Genomic DNA, 19,961 nt, shown 5'->3' with positions numbered 1-19,961 from the left:
GACAACTACAAAATAAGCATGTTGAATAAAACACGCAAGACACTTCACTACTTCACTGATGCCAATGAGCATTGTCGGCTACACACTTTATTCACTTCAACACGTCGTTCATCTTTATTGTGGATTCAATGAAGGAATTCCTGACTTGTGATGCTCACCACAGGATGTGCAGTGCAGTGAGAGAGAAAATTCACCTTCATTAACAACATCCCTTCTATCAGTGTCTCTGCTCCAGACAGTTTCAGTGACTGCAACAGCTCAGGAGTTAACCCAGCTCTGCCAGCTTAATGATAATAACAATATATGCCATTTAGTAGAGACTTTTATCTGAAGTGACTTACAGTCATGTAGGCTTGTATTTTATGGGTGGCCCAGGAATCGAACCTGCGATCTTGGCGTTACAAGCGCCATTCTCTACCAACTGAGCCATACAGGACCAAAAAGGCCTGTCCATCTCTGAGTAGGCTACTTCTGTGTCATCCATAGTAAAAATACATGCTGGTCTTGGCAAAGTTTACTGGCTCAAATAGCCAACCAATCAGCCTGTTACCAACCCTTAGTAAACTTTTGGAAAAAATGGTGTTTGACCAGATTCAATACTATTTTACAGTAAACAAATTGACAACAGACTTTCAGCATGCTTATAGGGAAGGACATTCAACAAGCACTTACATTAATGACTGATGATTGGCTGAGAGAAAGTGATGATAAAAAGACTGTGGTTTGTTAGACTTCAGTGCAGTGGCGACCCGTCATTCAGGGCAGGTGGGGCTTTTGAGCCCAACATTTTTAGCAAAAACATAATAAATAAATAAATAAATAAAACATGAAGGGGGGGGTTGCATGTTATTTTGGCATTAATACAAGGCACATATCAGTTTGCTAACAATGTAAAAAAAAAAATATATATATAATTGAGTTAATTAAGCTTATTCAAACATGGTCTCTTTTTTGTTTTCTTGAGTAAGGCAGCTCCAAAATGCAGGTGTTTCAGCCTAGCTCAGTGCTTTCTGTAGTGGCAGGGCAAGTCAGCAGAAAATATGGAACGTTGCGTCGTGATTGGCTCAGTGTTCTGTCACTCATGGGGAAACTACGTCACTGCAAAGTCTAAGGGGAGACCTCAACAATTAGAGCCCTTTGGGTGCTGCCATAGAGTTACATTAGAAGTGCCCATCCAAGAAGGCTCAAGGTCATTGGCCACAGATAAAATGACGTTAAATCACGTGATATGTACAGCAGCTTTGATTGGACTGATCATGTCAACATTATACTTTCAAAATAGTAGCTAGCAGTCATCATCATGAATCAAGTCGACTGGTAAATCCTTTTCAATCCTTGTCATATGAAGGTAAATAATGAAGAGAAATTATAGATAAAACATATCGGTGCTCATCAGCCATTGGACATAAACATTACAAGTTTGAAATCGAAAATTCAACAATGAGTGGTTTGGAAGGAAGTGAGCACAGCACAAGGTGAGTCCAAACTAATGTATTTTCTGTAGGCTGTTTTAGAGAAATGTCATCATCAAATAGTGTAAGAGCTTTCATTGTCTGCTGATATGGCCCCGTTATTTATCCTACGGTTCTGCCTCATTTCCGCTCGTCGTTCCCTTATGCCATAGTTTGTACATCTTAATTGTCATTAGAAACCACATTTGTTTAAGCAAGTCAGCCATATCATCGATTTTTTTTAAAGGCAGTAAATGAGGCTGAATGAACTGTCTCGCTGCCAGACAAGGCTCCGCTGATAGCCAGGTGTAGCAGTGGTAAGGTGTTGGGACTCACCGTTATAGTGCAATTAATGTATTGTTTAGTGTCACCAGAGGTCTCTTCACAGTCCCCAAGTCCAGAACAGAATATGGGAGGCACACAGTACTACATAGAGCCATGACTATGTGGAACTCTATTCCACATCAGGTAACTGTACTGTTTTATCTCCCATAGGGCAGCTCACCAATGGCCCTCACCATTAGGGTTTTGCCGGGGTAGGCGGTCATTGTAAATAACAATTTCTTCTTAACTGACGTGCCTAGTTAAATTTAAAAAATGGATGCAAGCAGTAGAATCAGATTTAAAAAGCAGATAAAAAACATCTTATGGAACACTAGAGACTGTGAAGAGGCACACACAGGTACAGATACACGCATACACACGCACACTCTAGCACACGTACTCTACACACATGTACATTGTAATAATGTTATATGATGTACTGTTTTATCTTTTGTTTTATGTGTCACGTAAGTGCCTTAATGTGTTTGGACCCCAGGAAGAGTAGCTGCTGCCTTGGCAGGAACTATTGGGGATCCATAATAAACCCCAGGAAGAGTAGCTGCTGCCTTGGCAGGAACTATTGGGGATCCCTAACAAATACACATACAAATACAAATATAAAAGTGAGTGCTGTGCTGCTGAGTCGGACACAGTCTGTCTGTCTGTCTGTCTGTCTGTCTGTCTGTCTGTCTGTCTGTCTGTCTGTCTGTCTGTCTGTCTGCCTGCCTGCCTGCCTGCCTGCCTGCCTGCCTGCCTGCCTGCCTGCCTGCCTGCCTGCCTGCCTGCCTGCCTGCCTGCCTGCCTGTCTGTCTGTCTGTCTGTCTGTCTGTCTGTCTGTCTGTGTCTACTTCTCACCTTGACACAGTGTGAGGATTGCCAGGTGGGGCCCATAGGGTTCTGGTCAAAAGTAGTGCATTATGTAGGGATTAGGGTACCATTTGGGACGCAACATGTCTGTAACAGGGCACTGCCAGAAAGGGCTCCCCTTACAAATTGGCAGTAAGTGCCACAAGGGCACATCAATACAGCGCCAGTATCATAAGCTTAGTACTGTCTTGGTGTAGTAGTAATGGTAGACATGGTACTGCTTATTGGAGAATAGACTTCTATTCATTCTCTGTGGAATAAAATATATGACTACAGGACTACAGACAGGAATAGAGACAAGACTAAATACATGACTACAGGACCACAGACAGGACTACAGACATAACTACAGACATGACTACAGGACTACATACATGACTACAGGACTACAGACATGACTACAGGACTACAGACATGACTACAGGACTACATACAGGAAACCAGGGCTACATTCAGACTGTACCCAGGATTACATACATGACTACAGGACTACAGACATGACTACAGGACTACAGACATGACTACAGGACTACAGACATGACTACAGGACTACAGACAGGAATACAGGGCTACATTCGGACAGTACCCATGACTACAGACAGGACTACATGACTACAGACAGGACTACAGACAGGACTACAGACATGACTACAGGACTACAGACATGACTACAGACAGGACTACAGACATGACTACAGGACTACAGACATGACTACAGGACTACAGACAGGACTACAGACAGGAATACAGGGCTACATTCAGACTGTACCCATGACTACAGACAGGACTACATGACTACAGACAGGACTACAGACAGGACTACAGACATGACTACATTCATGACTGCAGGGCTACAGACAGGACTACAGACAGGAATACAGGGCTGCATTCAGACTCTACCCATGACTACAGACAGGACTACAGACATGACTACAGACAGGACAACAGACAGGAATACAGGGCTGCATTCAGACTGTACCCAGGACTACACACAGGACTACAGGACTACAGACAGGACTACAGACAAGACTACAGGGCTGCATTCAGACTGTACCCAGGACTACACACAGGACTACAGGACTACAGACAGGACTACAGACAAGACTACAGGGCTGCATTCAGACTGTACCCAGGACTACATACAGGACTATAAGACTACAGACAGAGTAGACAGGACTACAGACAGGACTACAGATAAGACTACGTGACTACAGAAATAGAGTAGACATGACTACAGGACTACAAACAGGACTACAGGACTACAGACTGAGAGTAGACAGGACTACAGGGCTACATGACTACAGACAGGACTACAAGACTACAGACAGAGAGTAGACAGGACTACAGAACTACAGACAGGACTACCGACAGGACTACAGACAAGACTACATGACTACAGAAATAGAGTAGACATGACTACAGGACTACAAACAGGATTACAGGACTACAGACTGAGAGTAGACAGGACTACAGGGCTACATGATTACAGACAGAGTAGACAGGACTACATACATGACTACAGGACTACAGACAGGACTACAGACAGGACTACAGACATGACTACAGACAGAGAGTAGACAGGACTAAAGACAGGACAACAGGACTCCAGACAGAGAGTAGACAGGACTACTGGACAACAGACAGGACCACAGACATGACTACAGACATGACTACAGACAGAGAGTAGACAGGACTCCAGAGAGTAGACAGGACTACAGGGCTACATGACTATAGACAGGACCACAGGACTATAGACAGGACCACAGGACTACAGACCGGACTATAGGACTACAGACAGTGAGTAGACAGGACTACTGGACAACAGACAGGACTACAGACAGGACTACATGATTACAGAATGAGACTAGACAGGACTACAGGACCACAGACATGACTACTGGACTACATACATGACTACAGACAGAGCGTAGACAGGACTACAGGGCTACAGAACTACAGACAGGACTACAGGACTAGAGGACTACAGACATAGAGTAGACAGGACTACAGACAGGGCTACAGGACTACAGACAGGATTACAGGACTATAGACAGAGAGAAGACATGACTACAGGACTACAGACAGGGCTACAGAACTACAGACAGGGCTACAGGACTACAGACAGGACTACAGGACTAGAGGACTACAGACATAGAGTAGACAGGACTACAGACAGGGCTACAGGACTACAGACAGGATTACAGGAGTATAGACAGAGAGAAGACATGACTACAGGACTACCGACAGGACTACAGACAGGACTACATGACTACAGACAGGACTACAGACAGGGCTACAGGACTACAGACAGGATTACAGGACTATAGACAGAGAGAAGACATGACTACAGGACTACAGACAGGGCTACAGAACTACAGACAGGACTACAGACAGGGCTACAGAACTACAGACAGGACTACAGACAGGGCTACAGAACTACAGACAGGACTACAGACAGGGCTACAGAACTACAGACAGGACTACTGTACCACAGACAGGACTACAGACATGACTACAGGACTACAGACAGGGCTACAGGACTACAGACAGGACTACAGACATAGAGTAGACAGGACTACAGACAGGGCTACAGGACTACTTTCTCATGCACGCACACACCAGATGGCACATTCATAGATTTCTAATTGCTCTGTCATTCAGGAGACGAGTCTTTGTTGTTGCTATGCTGAGTGGCCGGCATATACAAACACCTCATCTAAGAGCCAGTCACAACTGCAGTGACTGCAAGGAGGGGGGCAGGGCAGGAGGAGAGGGGGAAAGGAGGAGAGGGGGGAGGCTGGCTGTCGTGTCGCCTGATTGCTCTGCGAGTGCAGCAGGTAATCTCCCACACTATGACATGACCTTGAGCTCTTCACTCAGGACAATCATAACTTGACCAACTGGGCAGCTGAGCTGACCTAAGCACATCTTACAGGGACATCTTCCACTAGCTCGCTCCAAGCGTTTAAAGACCCTGCCAAAAGCATGACCTTCTTCCTGCCTGTTTTTTTATTGGATTTGTTGTCCCACACAGCAAGCATCGTTTGTTTGTCAGACGGCTCCATTCTTCTACTACAGGCCCCACCGCTGAACGTTTCTGCTTATTATCCTCCAAATAGTAAATAAAAGATTCAGTCATAGATAGTGAGTCCCTGCCAGCTGCCGATGCTGCCTGCAATAATGAAGAAATTTCCAAACAGAGGAGAGAGAATGAGAGACAGAGAGAGAGAGAGAGAGAGAGAGAGAGACAGAGAGAGAGAGAGAGAGAGAGAGAGAGACAGTCAGAGAGAGAGAGAGAGAGAGAGAGAGAGAGAGAGGCAGAAAATACCTGGAGTTCTTTAATGTCAAATTAGGAACGAGTCTAAACTATTTCACATTACTGTTAACAGCAAACTCCCAAATAACCACGTCTGTGTTTTTACAACAGGACGAGCCCAAAATATCAGAGTCATCTGAACTAATTACCACAGCATGGGAAACTAAGGGAGGAACAATTTTAAAAAGAATGTAGATTAGCAGCCATTCGAGCCATTGAATGGTTGAATCCCAAACTGGACTACAGGAAGCATGGCAGTTATTCTTCTTCTTTAGCCACACTTGTCAGTCCCTCAGTCCTCCACTCCACTAGCCTCTTCTCTCATCCGAGTCCACACACAGCTAGTTTAGCGGCTGGTCTCAAGTCAGTGCTTTTCCTTTTAGACGCTAACTTATCCAAGGTGATAAGAGCTGTATCGAGTGCCAAAGACACTCAGGAGCTTTAGTGGTCATCAGCTCCTTTTTAGGGGTCGATACTCACTGGTTTTATGAGCCTATCTCAAGGCAAATATGTGGAAAGAATGGAGCTGTTAAAACATTCAACTGGTCATAAATGTGCAGTGAATGATTAATAGTGATTCATGGTGATTCATAGTGAGAGATCAACCAACGTAAAGACAAGATGTTTTTTGATGACTAACGTCAATATACCTTTACAATGTACTTACTTCAATAAGCCTACACAAGGCACTACCCACAGGATTTTCAAAGGCAAATAGAGATAGTCTGAGGTTTTGTTCTACTTCATTGTATTGTGTATCCTCCTCATTCTATATGTTAATGTCTTGGCTGGGCAAACACGTATAGATGTGAGATTGGCGAGCGCATTCAAGCTTTTGCCATTTCCAAGGTGAGAGTCCTCTCGCTACAAACGATTTACCACAATATCCTCATAACACTTGTTCCTGACAATTCCTATTTTCTTTCACAAACACACACACACACACACACACGCACACGCACACACACACAGACTTACCAGAAGTTGACAAGGAAGGGATGCTCGAGGATCCGCATGATCTGCATCTCCTTGAAGACATTGCGGACCTCGTTCCGTTCCACACACTTCAGTTTGTTCATGTACTTCATGGCGTACATTTTCTTTGTGTCCTTTTTCTGCACAATGCACACCTAGAGAGAACAGACAATAGCTGTGCATTCATCATGCTATCAACTGAGTTTACTGAATGTGTTTCTTACTGACCATTGCAGTGTTGTTTTACTTATATGTAAACACAAGCTGGAAGAAAGCGCATCCACAGACTGTGAAAGTTGAACACAACTGTTCTATTGCAACTGTTAACTATGCGCATGAATTACCTGACACATGAAAAAAATCACAACATGAAATGTCGGTACAAATTCATAATTGTCGATGGACAATTTGTTTGTTCGACATGGTGGGATCTTTTTGTGTTTGTAACATTAATTAATTGATAAATGGCGGTGGAATACTTTTATTGGTAAATATTGATATAATAACCATCATATCTAAGTGAACTTGGAGTCATGTGATGATATGTTGTGTGGACCTCCCACTACCACTGGGGAAACCATGTCGTTTATTAGGCGACAGATGAATGAAATGATGATGAACTTCACAGGCTGGTGAATGTGCAAGGTGACAATAAATATCCAGGGTCTGGTGACATGATGATCGGCTGCTTGGCTACCGTTTAATGAATAAAAACAATCTTGCACTTATCCATAATAATCTAATGTAGGCTAGCCTACTGTTTCTGCGAGCTGTTGGCCAGAGCGCACGTTCCAAGTTCAGAGTGGGGACATTTTTGTGACAAAACCATCTGTAGAGTTGAAATTGTGATGGAAACCCAATGAACTTGTATTTTTTTATTTGGTACATGGGAATTTAACCGCAAAAGTACTTTCTATGTGCACTACGTCATCACTCACAGCCTTTTATCCACAAGTCAATTTGATGGAAACACATCTCTGGTGGGAAAATGTGCATATTGTTTTTGTGGACATTTTTGAATATTTACATTAAAATCTGTCGCCAATTGGATGGAAACCTAGGTTCCCCTTGTCAAGACAAAAAAAATAGATGATTTAATGTGTAGATATCTAGTTACATAATAATAGGCATTTAGCCAACCATAATAGTAGCTTCAATACAACCTGCAACAGACTAACCATTCACCAGGACTGATACAGATGAATTGCTCTAATCATTTGTGCTGGTGGTTTACTGTACATGTACTTTCAAGTCAATAAGGAAGTGATTAAAGTGATCTAAGTGAGTGATTAGACCAGTGGTTCACAACCTTTTTCGATTACTGTACCACCAACTGAATGCTGCTCTGTCCAGAGTACCCCTGAAGTACCCCCTCGTGTATTTTACCAGTCAGCCAATGGTCTCATGAGTCTTCTCACCTACCCCCAGGTGTCCTAGTACCCCTGGTTTGGAACCACTGGTCTAGATCACTGGCACAGTTCATCAAGAGAGCTCTGATCAAATCCAATTACTGAACATCAACCATGCACTTTAATTAGACTTATCTGAGATGCTAGGGCTAAATTCTGTCCTGAAACTAAATGGTGTGTGTGTGTGTGTGTGTGTGAATGATAAGACAGTCACTTAGTAGGTAGCTGCTCCTTGACTCAGCAGTTTACTAAAACAGACTTACCTTCCCGAAACTTCCTTTCCCGATAGCCCTTAAGATTTGGAAGTGATCGAAATGAACTGTGGAAAAAGAGGAGCATCTGCTCATTTCCATATCAGGGAAACAGCATCACATTAAATCACTATCTTGCTTATGAATAATGAATAAAGTAGGTATGAGAATATCAAATGCCAATGAAAAGACATTCAAATTAATTTACAGTCAGTGTCCTTTATAAAAGCCTGTGAGGTAGCCTTATAGACTAATATGTAAAAGGTTCTAAACAGGAAGTCAGCTGTTTCATTTAGCTCATTATAATAATGCCACAATCAGGTGCAGACAGACTGCCCCCTTGATAGAAAATTAACTTGGGGAGAGAAACTAGAGGCAGTTTACATTATAGCCCAGAAGACAACACGCTTTTACAAAAAAATGTAAAGAAGTTGCATGTTTTCCACTGAACAAAAGAAACATTTCCGTTGACTTTCAGCACTTTCCTGCAATGAGCCTTAAATTTCTCCTCACCACACGTACACTGATTACACTCTCTCCAATTGGAGACAGTTGTGGCCTATTTTCCCAGCCATGGTAACAGGGACAGAAGGTTATCCCTCTCTTTCCACCATCTCCCAGGGTGCCGTGCAGCTGCCGCCCACTCTCTCACTCTCTGTCCCCCTTCATGTGACCTGGCCGGTGTACCCCCCCACGAGCAGCAACACCCCACATCCCGTTAGAGCAGCTGGATTGGATGTGACACTTAATTATATGTTCTGTTAGTCATGTATCAGTGGCACTTCCCCTCTCCGCTAGTTGTGCTTCACTGTTTACCAGCCCTGCTATTAAAGAAGCACATGGGGCTTCCTCTCTGGAGTGGATATATCATAATATCCCTGGCTTCAGGCTCTGAGCCTAACTGGTTGTGATGGGGGCTTAGGGTAGGACAGCTGTGGTCTGACTAGGAGGAGACAGCAGAGCAGTCACGTTAGGTGCAAAAAGGCTGCAGTGTCAGTTAGTTACTCTGTCTCTCTGTCTATATCGCTGTCTGTCTGTCTGTCTATATCGCTGTCTGTCTGTCTGTCTGTCTGTCTGTCTGTCTGTCTGTCTGTCTGTCTGTCTGTCTGTCTGTCTGTCTGTCTGTCTGTCTATATCGCTGTCTGTCTGTCTGTCTGTCTGTCTGTCTGTCTGTCTGTCTGTCTGTCTGTCTCTCTCTCTCTCTCTCTCTCTCTCTCACTCACTCACTCACTCACTCACTCACTCACTCACTCACTCACTCACTCACTCACTCACTCACTCACTCACTCACTCACTCACTCACTCACTCTCTCTCTCTCTCTCTCTCTCTCTCTCTCTCTCTGATGTAAGTGAGGCTATAGCGGAGCCTCACGTACGCTGCCGAGCAGCCATGTCTGAGGAAGTAATGTGGTTGCTGTGGCGACTGAAACAGAACCCATGGGTCCCGGTCAGCCGGAGCGTGAATAAAGCATGATCACCAAACAGGCATGTCCAGGGGACAGACGGACAGACGGACGGACGGACGGACGGACAGACAGACAGGGAGGGAGGGAGGACAAACAGACAGGACAGACAGACAGGGAGGGAGGGAGGACAAACAGACAGGACAGACAGACAGACAGGACAGACAGGACAACAGGACAGACAGACAGACAGGGGGGGAGGGAGGGAGGGAGGGAGGGAGGGAGGGAGGACAAACAGACAGCTAGGTTGGGGAGGGAGGGAGGGAGGGAGGGAGGGAGGACAGGGAAGAGGTTTAGCATGATGGTTAACAGGACAAAGTCATGTCCTACCTGTAATACGTAATACACATGACATGATTCTTGTTCCAGGGACAATAGCCAACTGAGCAATAATTTTTTAAATCCAACAATCAATGTCACATTGAATCCACCAATCAATGTCCCAGGTATTACATGACATCATCGACAGCAACATCATCAGTCCCAGACAGCTGCGGTTATATTCAACCATTATTACCACATCTCTACTATCGAGTGATGTTTTTAAGATTACCCCAGCATGAGTCAATAAATAATCACGTCCAGTAATTTACTTCTTTATTGTTGTGATCACTAACTGAATGTGTGTTTGCTGTAAACAGGAACACTTTGTTCCCATTCTTAATAGTCTCATAACGCACTCAGTGCTGTTGATGTACTAAATCTGTCTCTCTGTCTCTCTGTCTCTCTGTCTCTCTGTCTCTCTGGCTCTCTCATTATCCCTGTCATTTTTCTGGCCAACACCAATCCCAGGTGTCCAGGCAGTAAATGTGTGTCATTGGAAAAATGAACACACAACTGCAATGTCAAAGACATAACAACAATTTCAAGGAGCACTCCAGTTATTTTGACCTCCCAAGTACGATTCTGAGTCCGATATTACTTTTATTTCTGAGGTGATGACTTGTTCATAATGGGTAACTTTTCCTTTCTAACAAGTCGATCGATGGCAGAAGCTCAAATAACAGGAAAGAAAACGTTGAAATAAATGCATGACCATTACTCTGGAAACGGCATAAGATAACTATGTGGCTCGAGTCACAGCAAACCATGTCCAAAGTGTACGTTCTAGAAAATATTCAATTGTAGAGATAGTACACTCTGTCTGTCTGTCTGTCTGTCTGTCTGTCTGTCTGTCTGTCTGCCTGCCTGTCTGCCTGCCTGCCTGCCTGTCTGTCTGTCTGTCTGTCTGCCTGCCTGCCTGCCTGCCTGCCTGTCTGTCTGTCTGCCTGCCTGCCTGCCTGCCTGCCTGCCTGCCTGCCTGCCTGCCTGCCTGCCTGTCTGTCTGTCTGTCTGTCTGTCTGTCTGTCTGTCTGTCAAAGCTGACCTACCAATAAATCAGTTGAGGCTGCTGAGGGGAGGACGGCTCATAATAATGGCTGGAACAGAGCGAATGGAATCATCAAACACATAGAAACCATGTGTTTGATACCATTCCACTGATTCCACTCCAGCCATTACCAAGATCCTGTCCTCATCCTGTGCAATAAAGAATCCTATGCTTATGCTCTGTCACCTTCATTAATATGATAGAGATGAACATTTACAGAACTTGTTAGTCCATCGATGAATCTCTTCTCTAGTCTATACTGTGACAGTAACTATATTCTAGGGAGTGAAGAAGGTTAGCTGTAGAAACCGTACATCATCACAAAATGTAAAACACCCTCAGAGGACATATACTCCATTATGTCAGATATAGAGAAAAACATAATGGCTTTAATTAAAGAGGGACCCAGTGAGAGACCTTGAATAGCTTATGTACTCTAACTCTGTAGACTCATTGGGGTTTAGCCACGGTGAATTCAATTAATCTAGAGGATATTCAAAGATGTTGAATTCCACTTACAGTAGCTAGTATACACTGAGCATACAAAACATTAAGAACACCTGTTCTTTCCATGACATAGACTGATCAGTTGAATCCAGGTGAAAGTGATGATCCCTTATTGATGTCACTTGTTAAATCCACTGCAATCAGTGTAGATGAAGGGGAGGAAACATCTTAAATAACAATTTTTAAGCCTTGAGATATTTGAGACATGGATTGTGCATGTTTGCCATTCAAAGGATGAATGGGCAAGACAAAAGATTTAAGTGCCTTTGATTGGGGTATGGTAGTAGGTGCCAGGTGTACCGGTTTGTGTCAAGAACTGCAACGCTGCTGGGTTTTTCACGCTCAACAGTTTCCCATGTGTACCAAGAATGGTCCACCCCCCAAAGGACATCCATCCAACTTGACACAACTGTGGGAAACATTGGAGTCAACACGGGCCAGCATCCTTGTGAAATGTTTTCAACACCTTGTATAGTCCATGCCCTGACTAATTGAGGCTGTTCTGAAAGCAAAATGGGTGCAACTCAATATTAGGAAGGTTTTCCTAATGTTTTGTACACTCAGTGTGTAAGCCCAACACATTGCACATAATTCCATGTAGAACACTATATTATAGGAATTATACTATAGGATCTCTATGACACAATGTCTGCATACCTAGAGTATAATTGATGCCCCCTACCCCTGTTTGGGGTAGGGGGCAGTATTGAGAATTTTGGAAAAAATATGTTCCCATTTTTAACTGCCTCCTACACCAACTCAGAAGCTAGAATATGCATATTATTTTCTAAAACTGTTTGAATGGTGTCTGTGAGTATAACAGAACTCCTATGGCAGGCAAAAACCTGACAAGGTTTCAAGCAGGAAGTACCCTGTCTGACAAGGAGTCGTGCGTCTTGCATCTTTTTATTGAAAAGTAAGGATCTTAGCTGTAACGTGACAATTCCCAGGGCTCCAATAGGCTCTCAGAGCCCGCGAAATAACTGAAGGTTTACGAGGGAGCCTCAGGTTGAAACAGATTATCGCCTTTTGTAAGTGGCTGCTCCGAGGACCTTTGAATGATGCGCGTGCATGAGTCGCTTCTGAGGAGAAATTTTATTCGGCTGTTTAGGCTCAATGCATACTCCCGGTCGGAATATTATCACTAATCTACGAGTTGAATGGCATAAAAATTGGTTTTAAACAGCGGTTGACATGCTTCGAAGTACGGTAATGGAATATTTAGACATTTTTGACACGCCAATGCGCCATGCGCGAGACCGTGAAGAAGCATTCTAGAACTCACGAACAAAACGTCGCTGTTTGGATATAACGATGGATTATTTGGGACCAAACCAACATTTGTTATTGAAGTAGAAGTCCTGGCAGTGTATTCTGATGAAGAACAAGCAAGGTAAGAACATTTTTCTTATAGGAAATGTGATTTTGGTGGATGCTGACCTGGGTGGGTATCTAAATAGCTAGCCCTGTAATGCCGGGCTATGTACTTAGATTATTGCAAAATGTGCTTCATCCGAAAAGCTATTTTAAAATCGGACATATCGAGTGCATAGAGGAGTAATGTATCTATAATTCTTAAAATAATTGTTATGCTTTTTGTGAACGTTTATCGTGAGTAATTTAGCAAACTGTTAGTAAATTCAACGGAAGTTTGCCGGGGGTTATGCGTTTTCTGAACGTCACATGCTAATGCAAAAAGCTGTTTTTTGATATAAATATGAACTTGATTGAACAGACATGCATGTATTGTATAACACAATGTCCTAGGTGTGTCATCTGATGAAGATCATCAAAGGTTAGTGCTGCATTTAGCTGTGGTTTGGGTTTTTGTGACATTATATGCTAGCTTGAAAAATGGCTGTCTGATTTTTTCTGGCTGGGCACTCTGCTGACATAATCTAATGTTTTGCTTTCGTTGTAAAGCCTTTTTGAAATCGGACAGTGGGGTTAGATTAACGAGATTCTTGTCTTTAAATAGCTGCAAAATAGTCATATGTTTGAGAAATTGAAGTAATAGTATTTCTAACGATTCAAAAATCGCGCCACTGGAATTTCAGTAGCTGTTACGTAGGTGGGACGAAATCGTCCCACATACCCGAGAGAGGTTTTAAGACTTTGAGAAATAATGTTAGTAACTGTGGCTTTACCGATGCTTACAATTCTGTTTATTTATCTTCTTCATCTGTTTGTTCAATCTGTCATATTCATTTTTGGTATAGAGGCTACTGGAATACACTCAGAGAAGCTTATACAGGCAAAGACAGATCCAACAGGATGAATTTCAAATAATCCCCATTGCCCACTTTATAACAGCCTGGCCTGGGTCATTACCAAGGGAGAACGACTGACCCCTCTCATTGAAGCCATGGAAGTTCAAAGCCGACTGCGGTACTGCATAGTAAATGGAAAAATTGCAATCTTCATGGTGAATCTTCATGTAAATGAAAGAATGTTTTGAAGGTACCAATAATTGCCTTCTAATACACCAGGTGTACACTGAGTGTACAAAACATTGAGTTGCACCCCCTTTTGCCCTCAGAACATCCTCAATTCGTCGGGGCATGGACTCTACAAGGTGCCGAAAGCGTTCCACAGGGATGCTGGCCCATGTTGACTCCAATGCTTCCCACAGTTGTGTCAAGTTGGCTGGATGTCTTTTGGGTGGTGGACCATTCTTGATTCACACGGGAAACTGGTGCGTCTGGCACCTACTACTATACCCCGCTCAAAGACACTTAAATATTTTGTCTTGCCCATTCACCCTCTGAATGGCACACATACACAATCCATGTCTCAACTGTCTCAAGGCTTAAAATCCTTCTTTAACCTGTCTCCTCACCTTCATCTACGCTGATTGAAGTGGATTTAACATGTGACATCAATAAGGGATCATTGCTTTGACCTGGATTCACCTGGTCAGTCTATGTCATGGAATGTTTGTACACTCAGTGTATGTCCTTCTTGAACAGATTATTTTAAAATCGCACATAGAAGAAGTTATAAGGATAATTTAGTTACTCAATGAGTAGGAGCAGCACTAAGGTAGCCTTCAAAGTCACTTCCCGGAGTAGCTCAAAATGAGCATGTCATGTCTCATAAGACCCCATCTTAACCGACTTCATTTGGCTTCAATGCGATATTGAGTCTTCACATAGGAATGAATGGTGTCATGTGATCGATGGCTTTGTCCATTCATATACAGTCATTGGTCATTACTCACTCTCCTCTGTGTCATCGGTGACAGGAGCCTTGTTGGACTGTCCCAGCCCCATGTCTGTTCCCGTATTTCCCAGCCAAGCAGGTCCCTTTCAACTCAGCATGGAATAGCTCTCCCACAGCCTGGGAGACATAGCCTGGAGCCTGGGCTGGACCACCCTACCTAGATACACCAGGCCGCGTATTGGAACTTGGCCACTCTTCTCGGTAGTACACCTAGTGGTGTGACTCTATCTCTGACCACCCTCAACAGGAGCCCAACCTATATGGGAGAAAAGCAAACACATATGGTTTGAGACAACACATCATGGTAACGCTCTACTTGTGTTGGGTGGAGAGATTGTCAAGAGATCCTCTTTCTGATTGTGAACTTGCCGAATTCTTCGAAAGAGTATAGACTACTTTCATATAACCATAAGGAAGTTGATCCCTTGGAAACTGGCTGACGAATCAGGCAAGCTAAATACATTCTCTGAAATGCTTAATTATTGTTTAGTACTCATTCTTGTTTGAGGATAACATAAAATATGAGGATAGAAAATAATACTTTCAGTAAGATTCTTCCTTTTTTTCTTGTTCATTTTTTTTTTTTTACAGTAGGTCATGGGAAAGTTGTGAGGCACATTGACGGCACAATGTGTAAGTACATGCTTAGTGCACGGAACAGATGTAGGATCTTAATTTGAGAGAGTTTGCTACAGCATGAAAATAATCCGGCACCAACAGGAAATGTGAATTCTTATGTGGATTATATATAATGGACATTTCTTTTGTAGGGTTTGATACATTTTTCGGTAGGGCAAATCAAGTCTGACATTTTAAAGTGGAAATTACAAACATTACAAGCCTTTTTAAACCCTGAATACATTACAAGTTTGCATTTCCTGCAGTGCAGGAAAATTCTCAGCAACAAAAGAGTAATAAAATTAAGATCCTACATCTGTAAACAGGTTTGGGTAGGTTACTTTCTTAATGCAATCCATTACTGTTACTAGTCCAAAATTGTCATCAATTTACCTTTTGGATTACCCTGAAGAAGGCACATGATGCCGAAACGTTGGTGTTTTTCTACCCAATAAATGAATGGGAGGTTATACATATGGAGTGTGCGTCTCTCTGTTTTTATAGCTTACAGTTTATTCACCGTTAGTCAGCACCTCCACACTAAATCATTTTCTCTGGGTGTGCACTAGCTCATGCTCTTTATTAGACTATTACCCAAATTTAGTAACATAATCTGAGTAGTTACTTTTAGATTACTTTCCCCTTAAGAGGCATTAGAAGAAGACAAAAAGGATCCATCAAATGCATTTGGAGTGTCATCCTAACGGTGTCTGACTTGTGGTCAGATTTGCTAAGGTGGAAAAAACTTAAACTTTGAACTTTTTTTCAATGTTAAATTGAATGTCATTGAGAAAACAGAAAGGTGTCATAAAGTATTATTTTTCTGCAAATATCCTTTCTGAATTTAAAAGTAATCCAAGAAGTAATCATATAGTTTATCAAAAGTATCTTATTACAATATTTTAGCTTTTAACCTAACTGATTAGTTACAAAATCGGATTATTACTCACTATTTACTACCTTTATTTAACTAGGCAAGTCAGTTAAGAACAAATTCATATTTATAATGACAGCCTAGGAACAGTGGGTTAACTGCCTTGTTCAGGAGCAGAACAACAGATTTATACATTGTCAGTTCGGGATTAAATCAAGCAACCTTTCAGTTACTGGCCCAAAGCTCTAACCACTAGGCTACCTGCCGCCTACAAAATACAAAATAGTTTTGTTTACTTTCTGAAGGATAATACAAAAGTTAACTTTTTTTCCAGTAGGGCCATCTCATCTCTCTTGTCGCCTGTGCAGCCAGCAAATTGATGAATAATATGAAATTGGAGAACATTAGGTTTCTGCTTCTTCCCACCTTTCTTTGATTTATAGTTTGAGGGTGTAAAATAATATAAATTCTACAAACCATCCCCATACCATCCAGGGCAGGGGGCATACTGTAGAACTATAAACTCCCACGTACGTAGCTTGCTTGCACCGTTCAATGTCATCCCTGCGGTGTAGCTCGAGTCAAATACAGACAGGTACAACAAGCTGTCCGATTAAAACCGCCATTTCTGACCATATATGTGTCATTCTAACGATAATTTCGTTTCAAATTGAACATAGTGAAAATGACTTAGTATGCACAACACAAAGCCTGTCTTCTAGTTTACTGCAATATCATCCCATGTATGATTCAGCGTACCGTGGACATTTAGAAAAAAAGACTGCACTCGCTCTATTACAACTGGATGTACGCTGAATGCAAACTTCATATTTGCATTTGAGTGGTCGCCTAGCGGTAGGCTACAAACAAACTAACATTTGTGATTGTGCAGTCCAATATGAATGTCATATATGGTATCCTTGATAAGGTCACCCTAGTCAAATTTAAAAAACATATTCCTAACTACTTCCAGTGACAATGAACCCGCATTGCCGACTTTGAGCGGGGTAGATGGAGGGCATTCCGCTTAGTATCCAGTGATACAATAGAAAACATGCGCTGAATAGTCATTCAAGCAGACACCATCACAACCTACCTTCAAATGCCGCGGGCCTTTGAGAGAAATAACATGTCCAGATAAAATATAAAAGGTAAGCCTATTTAAAAATCTGAGAACAGCTCACGGCATCAATTGCTTGAGGACGACGCATGCGGATACCTGCCACGACCCACGAACAGGACTGTCTGAAACGATCAGGGAAAGATGCGCAGATTGATTGCCAAAATCTTTTTAAGTGCAATGAAAGTTGTCTTATTTTCTAAAATGTTCGCTCAAAATTATTGTTGTCACTGAGGATATAATTGAATCATAAAGCAGAAACAGAAAACTGTTACATGTTGAACGAGAGCAGCAGACGGCAGAATAAGGCAGACATCAGTTCAGACTTCACACACCAGTATCTCGAACGGACTACAGGCTACTTGGCGCTACGCTGTTTACGCTTCGAACACACCGACAGGGCTTACGTAAAATAGTACGCAGCATCATCTGGATATGTGTGCAACAAAAGTTCAACATTCACCTTCTGCTACCATTTCTGTCAAGCCGTCTACACATACAATTTGACGCATACGTTCGATAAATCCATCGTATGCACCATACAGAATGCACTGCAAGTGTCTCAGAAACGCAATGCTGCAAGGCAAACGCAGCGTTTCATTGGAAATTAATGTAATTATTGTGTACCAAAATGAAATGAGGCTGCCGGTGTGATCGAAGCGCTAGAAGTCCCTCCTCGCGCGTCTCGCAACGTGAATGTAGCCAAGCCTACTCACACTCGCCGTATAATTGTTATGAGCCCATTTATTCTCAGGTGAATAGTATTTATGTTAAGTAATTATATTATCATATGACTCAAAATGTGGAAATTGTATTAAAAAACATTTTGGGGTGAATACCTTCATAATTAATAAATTATTTCATTCTGTAATAAACCATTAATAAATTGGATATGAGCAGTCAACCCATTCAGCATACCATACCAAAATCTAGCACACCCATGACTATGCAACGTTATAATCAAATCATTAAAGATAACCTTACGAGGTTACACTCATAGCCTAATGGATTGCATGTTCTTCATAGATGGATTACATGCTCTTATTATTATCATGAACAATAATATGTTCATTTTCACCTTATTCACATCTTAAGTTTAATTATAGCAGAGATAGGAACCCACTGGGCACAGACGTCAATTCAATGTCTATTCCACGTTGGTTCAACTTATTTCATTGAAATGTTGTGGAAACAATGTTGATTCAAACAGTATGTGCCTAGTGGGAATGGACAACTTTGGGACAGATAGAGTTGTCCCTGTGTAACGCTTTGGTGCGGTGTCCAATATCTGTCAAGCCGTGAGTTGAGGTGGCATTAACTAATGACTCCATAAAGTGCAACCGTTAGGAATAGCATGGCGCTGCCACTTCCTAATTGTGTGGTCCTTTCCAAGGTCATGGGATTGACTGGGTGAGGGACTTGCTTACAGTGAGTGCACACTCTATTTCTACTGGTGGAAAATGCCAAAATGATTTCAGTCCAAACTATCCATTTTCATGAGACCAGTGTCTCAGAGTATGTGTGCTGATCTAGGATCTAGGATAAGTTTTGTCTTGTAGATCATAATTAATAAGATTATATGGACAGGTTAGGACCTGATCCTAGATCAGCACTCCTACCCTGAGTTGCTGTGTGGATATGGGCCCAGGGTTCACCCCTCCACGCTCAGGGAAACTTGGCTAGAAATTAATGTCAACATTTTAGCTAACCCTAAACCTTTTCCTAACATTAACCACATTTTCCTAACTTGCTATGTTAATTCTACTAACCTCCTGCATAACTTTTCTTAACCTGCTATGAAAAGTAAAATCTGACTTCATTTAAAAAAAAAGTTATATATATATATATATATATATATATATATATATATATACACAGTACCAGTCAAAATACATTTTGACACACCTACTCATTCAAGGGTTTTTCTTTATTTTTACTGTTTTATACATTGTATAATAATAGTGAAGACATAAAAACTATAAAATAGCACTTATGGAGTCTTAAACAGTGTTAAACAAATCCAAATATATTTTAGATTTGAGATTCTTCAAAGTAGCCACCCTTTGCCTTGATGGCAGCTTTGCACACTCTTGGCATTCTCTCAACCAGCTTCACCTGGAATGCTTTTCCAACCGTCTTGAAGGAGTTCCCAAATATGCTGAGCACTTGTTGGCTGCTTTTCCTTCCCTCTGCGG

At 42.2% G+C, this 19,961-nt stretch overlaps 1 pseudogene; it reads right to left on the bottom strand.

The window, feature by feature from the left end:
- Nucleotides 1–18,129, bottom strand: part of LOC115153999 (serine/threonine-protein kinase 32A-like) — a 94,442-nt pseudogene extending 76,313 nt beyond the window's left edge.
- Between the last annotated feature and the right edge of the window lie 1,832 nt (nt 18,130–19,961).

Source organism: Salmo trutta, chromosome 19, assembly GCF_901001165.1.
Source record: "Salmo trutta chromosome 19, fSalTru1.1, whole genome shotgun sequence".
NCBI lineage: Eukaryota > Metazoa > Chordata > Actinopteri > Salmoniformes > Salmonidae > Salmo > Salmo trutta.
Note: the sequence above shows the minus strand (reverse complement) of the source record. Positions and strands in the feature narration are given on the sequence as shown.